Source organism: Schistocerca americana, chromosome X (genome assembly GCF_021461395.2).
Source record: "Schistocerca americana isolate TAMUIC-IGC-003095 chromosome X, iqSchAmer2.1, whole genome shotgun sequence".
Taxonomy (NCBI): domain Eukaryota; kingdom Metazoa; phylum Arthropoda; class Insecta; order Orthoptera; family Acrididae; genus Schistocerca; species Schistocerca americana.
The window spans coordinates 429151277-429158088 of NC_060130.1; positions in this window are offsets into that span (position 1 = coordinate 429151277).

Genomic DNA, 6812 nt, shown 5'->3' on the forward strand with positions numbered 1-6812 from the left:
AGAACGACTGCAAAAATATGAAGTTACTATATTAATTCCCAGCGCAACTATTGGGATACGCTCCTGGCTTACATCACCGCCGTTTATGACTCAAAAATCCATCAAAGCACAGGGTTGTCCTCATATGAGATGATTTTCGGTCGTAAAATGCCGTCACCTTTTGAATTTTGTAAACCTCCACCAGATGGTAACATTTCATCAGTGAAGGACTTTGCCAGAAGATTGAAAACTATTTCGAGGCGAGTGGTGAAGATGGATACTAAAGCTGTGGGGCGGCAATATAGGAGTCCTAATAGTAAAGCAGTATTGTCTAATTATCATGCGGATCAGTGGGCGATGGTGGCCAATTCTTACGTGCTGAAGGGAAAAACTTGATTTTGCATCGTGATATCAGGGTCCCTTCCCGGTCATTAAATGATGTCACCTCATAGCGTCAAGTTACGGCTCCCAACTCGCCCCACGGTAATTCATGTGAGTCGAGTTCAGCCATTTAAGGGTAATATTGGAGAGCTGCCTCCTATGTTGGCAGGATCTTCAAAAGGAGGGAGGAACAGTCGAAGAAAGAAAGGAAAAAGGAAATCGTGAGGCAGGGAAACAAGATAACTCTTTAGCAAGCACAACTCATCTTTATTCACTTAGATATCGAACAAGGCTAAAAACTAACAGCAAGATTTCCTTTGCTGCAGAGCTCTCAGTCCTACCCCAGAGCAAGAGAAAACAGTCACAGCACCCTGCAGTGAGACCGGAAAAGGAAGGAAAAAGAAAACAGGAAGTTTCGTTGTGCTAGGCTGGCTGTGCTACTGCAGGATGGCAGAGGCCATAATGATATGTCCCCTATCAGGTAGTGTCATGTACTCAAGACAAATGGACGTAATTTTGTCAGACCATCAGAGGAGCCTGAAGGTAAATTGTAACATTTGGACACTGGAAAACGAGACATAAAAATCAGAGGACCTATTCAGCAAACTGAATTTCATATAGTTAATCAGACAGGGTTCAACAAATCACAGGGTGAATCCCAGCCACTATGGTCAGCAATTGCGTGGTTGCAGGCTTAGCTGTATCAGTCCACAGAGTTAATCCTGCGAGTGAGACAGGAAAGGGGATGGTTGAACGTAAGCAGTCTAATTTTGAAGACAGTCTCTGGAACAGCCAATGCTGAGGGTCTGGAAAATATTAATAAGGGGTTGCAACAAGTACAGAGGGAGGTAAAAAACAACCAGGAGGAAGTGGACATGCATATGCCCCAGCTCGCCAGTCTGAAGAGCGACGTAGTGAACAACACCTCGCAGCTGTGCACTCTGGCCACAACACTAATATCTCACATTCAGGCATCAGCCGAGACAAGTAAACGAGATGTCAGTATGATCAGGAACCATCTGGATAACATAGATGCGCAGCTGTTGAGTGGTACTTAAGATGGGTAAATAAATTAGTGAAATCAATGTGAAGTGAAGTAGAAATTAGAAAATAAATGAAAAACTTAGTTTAGTTTAGAATAATTACACACTGGCAAACAGTGGGCAGAGCAGAAGAGGCAATGACCATGAAGTCAGCACGTTCAGGAGAGGCCATCACCCTCCCCACATAAGCAGAAGCTGTCGATTCAGCCGTCAGGGCATCGCCCGACCGACTCACGTCTTTCTCAGTTGTCACATGTGATCAAAGGCCCTCGCCTATATTCCAAGAGCCAATGACCAACGTTAAGAAGATTCTTCGAGAAGCTTTTCAACGTGACAGAAGAGGCAATGACCGTGAAGTCGTTCACTTCCAGTGAACAGAAGTGAATAAATACGCGAGACGCAGTGGTCCCGACAAGAGTAGTTTTCAGTTCAGTTTCGGTGCTGAAGACTGTGATGCGGGAAAAGACTACATCGTACACAGAAGCACCAAGTCCGCCGCTGTAATGGAATAGCAAGCAGCAGCCTCGCCGCCAGAAGACAGAAGTTAAAAGGTATTTGAAGACTGCTTTTTCCGTACCCGGGTGACTCGTGAGGACGGGAAGGAGACGGCCTCACATCAGCCGTCACCTGCGAGCTGGTGATGAAGATCTGACAGCCGAAGACTGGCAAGCTGGAGTCCGTTGTTCGAGTCCGGGACACTGGCCTTCCCCCACCGCCCCGCTCCGCTGGTCGACGCACAACACACGCGGCCGCATAGAGAGAGAAACACTGGGACGCCACATCCAAGGTATCACCATCCGATTCACGACTTCGTTCTCAATAATTAAACGGGCCACAGCACGATGCGCGTCTCCAGTCAACTGGGCGAAACGGCGATTCGAGATACACCCCGCCAGGCGTAATCAGACGCCGCCGCTCACGCAAGCAGAAGGCTTCGCAAACAACACAGCTGCCGCTCTCCCAGCCAGAACAATCCAGTAAGGAAACCATTGTACAAAACTTTCAATAAAAGTCATCTTATGTAAAAATGCTGTTTCATTCTACCTCATACCCGAGCCAAGGAAGAATCCACCCTGCCCACATGTTGTTAAGAGAGAAAAAGCAATTTATTTAGTGTTTTTCACTGTGACATAATGCCTTAGAATCAAATGCCCTTTGCAGTAATGCTCATCCTGACAATTGACTAGCTTCAAAAGAGAATACCCAGTTACACAGCTGATGGTAGCACAATGACTACACAACCTGGTAGATATTATAACTGATGCCCAAACTGAGATCTCAGAACTATGAGAAGCCCTGCTACACACCACACATGGGCACGTAACACACACCAAGAGCAACCCCAAAAGAGACTGAGGTGTATCCAAGCTGAAGCGCCCGCACCCTTAGAGCTATTAACGACAGTGAGGGAGAAATTTTTGTCCTTCTACTATCATATCATACGGCTACCATCAGAAGCAAACAAATGGGCTCTTATCTGGAGATCGAAATACATCTAATGTGTACGGTTTGTAAATTCGAATGCTACTCCTTACATGCATACCCAGTAGTATGTGAGGCCTTACGAAAGTTCTTGCCGCTGAAAGTGCTGGAAATATTACTAGTGGCTTCTGGCAGACAGATCCATGCTCTCTTGTCCATGCAGGAATTGCTTCACTCCTGTACCGGACTGATTACCATCTGTATGAACCTTCCCCAGACCATGTGAGTTCTCAGTATTCCACTCCCAGAATTCAGTCATAGGATGTCCCAAAGAGTAATCACAGTTGGGGTGGAGTTTCTCCAACGAGTATGCGAACATTGGTTGTATTCCATAGCAAAGCAAACGGTTATAAATTGCGCTTGTTATGAGCATGGCTGGCAAGGTAGTATTCAAAGGATAGAATTACAAGGACAAGGACTGATAGAGGCAATCAGTGTGATATATCTCGACCCACATTTCGACTGCCAGCCACCAGAACTGGAACCATCACTCTCAGCGTGGTTCATACATTAATCTACACACCCGACCAACCTTTCGAAATCCTACAGAACACCTCACTTCCCTAAATAACATCATGGTCTCAACCTTACACGCATCTCTGGACTAGATGGTTGCCTGACAGTGTGGACGAATCACCATGGAAGGAGTTACTGGGTCTTCGACCATGGCTGCCTGAATATTTGTGTTGTAATAGGAATTGTGTACTATCTATTCAAGAACAAAATTGCCCAGAGCCCATCCCTGTCGACCTTCAATCTATCAGTTTGTGCAAGTAGAAACGGCACTAACCAAAAAGGCAATGAAAATAATAAGCAGAGCCTATAAGGAAGGTCCGAGTGTGAGACAGAATACAGCCACAGTGTATCCTAAGCCATGATGTACAAAGTGTAAATACACTGAAGATTCGTGAAGAGAAGTAGTGAAGAACATAGTAACACGACACAATGACAATGTGAATAGCTTAGCAATTTTTGATAAAGGCAGTGGACATAGAGCATCGGGCAATAGTAGAATTCGGAACACGAATTTTTCTGTGAAGGGGAGGAATGAAGATAGCAAATGATTAAAATGGTTAAAAGCATTAAAAAGGTTTGAAGAAATACTCTGACTTTTGTCAGCAGCTCAGAAGAATGAGGGTGTGTCGTAAGTGGACCGCTGACCAGCCAAGTCAGACAACAGGATGGTGAAACGAGGAAAAGAGGTGGGTTATGTGACGATTGATGGCGCATTCCACACCATAGTGATGACACTGGGTGCAGTAACTGTGCCCCGATTACATCAATCAGGGGCATTGGCCTGTGGTGGAGTGTTCCATCGTCCTACAAAACAAAAGAAAACAATAGGCATCAGCGAGGGAAAAGCATACTTAATGACCAAGGCCAGCCAATCATAGTTGGAAGCAGCTGAGCAGTCGAGTGATACCACCTGGTGGCACTGCCTCTGGGGACACCGAGATCGAGCCTCGAGTCCCAAACTCTTGCCTGCTCGCTCATCAGACAGCTGGCTAGTGGAGATGGTCTATGGGGTGAAACGCAGACCCGAGACCCACTCGCAGTCGACGTCACACATCGCCGGGTCGTGCCTAGCATAATAGCTGCATTCTGACACAGCCAGTATCCACAGGAGGCCGATGCACACTCCACGCAGCAGTGGCGCATTCCACTGCTGCCAAGTAAGCAACACACCGCCATGCCTGGCGTCCCCACAGCCTTCCATTAGTCACCATCTCCACTGGTATATTACAAGGAGACGAAAATCCAGCCTGAAGGCCACTCCGAAATTGTAATGACTTGTTACTGAAATAAAGGTTTTGTATTTGCCATCAGGAGTCTCCTGCTGTCCACGCCCTCCCACCTCCTGGCAGAGAACACTCAATCTCAATAGTCACAATATTCCCCACTGCCTTTTACAATACAATCAGCTCTATTCTGTTACTGTAAAACCTAAATAATTTTTCGCTTTCAGATATCTGACCCCACTTGTGAAAGAACGCTAAATGGGAAAAATATCCAAGCTATTTTGGAACATTTGCATTTTGCCACGAAAACAAAGCATAATAATACAGTAAAGATTAAGAAGACAGCGAAGCACGAAATCCACTAATCTTACGTTAGTGAGCGCAGCGAAAATCAGTTAGCATCCGACGTTGGCATACGACAACAACATTAAAAATTTCGTCCCAAGAAACCATGCCGTGACGTGACGCGATGGTTCGTCGACAGCCCTTGTGTATGCCACTGTTTAAACTGCATTGTGGAATGCTTTGACTTGATGTGACACGACGTGACAGCCAATGTGAATTGGCCTTTAATGGCCAAAGCAAACTACTTAACAGACATTCTTAATCAGTTTTTATGGTAAATGAATGAGAAGTGAAACAACATTTAGAAACAGCGACATTTTTTATCAAACACTATTTATAAGGGAATACATGCAGTCTTTTTATCTTATCCATTTTTTCTCTACACAGCTAATAACATTACAAGCAACTGTATGTTGGTCCTTCAATAGAGTTGACCTTTATCCTAATAGAAAAGTATTTAATGAAAAATGCTTCATCAATGTATGTTCTTATTTATATACACATTGTAGGCATCTGTTGTGTTCAGTCACTGTAAAACCTAAATCGTTTTTCGCTTTCAGATATCTGACCTCTCTTATGGAAATACACTCAGTGGAAAAAATATTCAAGCCATTATGGAACATTTGCAATGTTTCTTGAAAACAAAGCAAAATAATAAAATATCGTCTAAAACGACGCAAAAACACGAAATCCATTATTATAAAAAGAGTGAGCATGCCGAAAACAGGTTAACGACACAGTTTCCACCGCTACGAGTTACTGAAATTCAGAAGTGCGTCTGGTGTTCGGCTGAAATCGGAAAGTGGTCACGTGACGTCCCTCGCTTGCTACTCCTCAGACAGCATATTGGATTAATCATATTTGGGTTATTTCCATACTACTCGCGTTTGTAACATATTCTGGGAGTTTCTTACTCATGTAACGGAAGTATGTTCTTCAATATTCGAAGTTATTTATATGTAAAAGCGTGCTCTCTCCCTAATGACCTCCTTCTGTTTTGTGACTTCAGTCTGATTAAAAAACGAAAGAAGAAATAGCTGCCACTGAAACAACCAGCAATGAAATTTTTCTTTCTTGTCACAAATATTAGCCGGTTTTTTCCAAACATGTTGCGATTTCCGCAATGCTACATATGTTGTTTCCTGTCACAAATATTTTGCTGTTTATTTTCGAATATGTCGCGATTTTCGAGGGTTTGATTAGGTAGGGACCTAAGGGCACAATGTGAATTGCTGCGAATGAAACGCACAACAATCATATTTATAGTGCTGCTTGTCACAAATATTCAGCTGCGATCGGATCCTTAAAAACGATTTCGTAAATTTGTCAGTTAAGACAAAGATTGCGCCACATGAGTGACAAACATCAAGTGATCACTGTCCACTTTCAGCCGAATGCCGAATGCACTTCTGTTTTTAATCACTCGTCCCCCCACCAACATCAGCATCAAAAGTTTCTTTCATAGCAACTATGATGGTGACGTTCCATTCCATTGGAGGCCTGTGTGAATGACTCCATTTGAAATACATTGTGGAATGCCCTGATGCAACTTTTCGTTCTGTCAAGTGTGGGTGAGGAGCCTATACATGACCATACTGAAATTCTTTACAAGAAAATCATGTGTAAAAATTTACTGGGTGTGTCAGGCACATTTTCTCTGGTGTTTCATCAGATATTTCCAATTTCGTTTTTTAATTGTGCAGCTGGAGTCAGCCCAAACAATTCCTGCCCCCCATGTCTTTCTGCGACGCCCATAATCAGCAGAAAGCGTCGGTTTGTTTCCCATTACAAACAAAATTATTTTAAATTGGGATTTTACATTCCCATTCGGCAGAGCATTCCC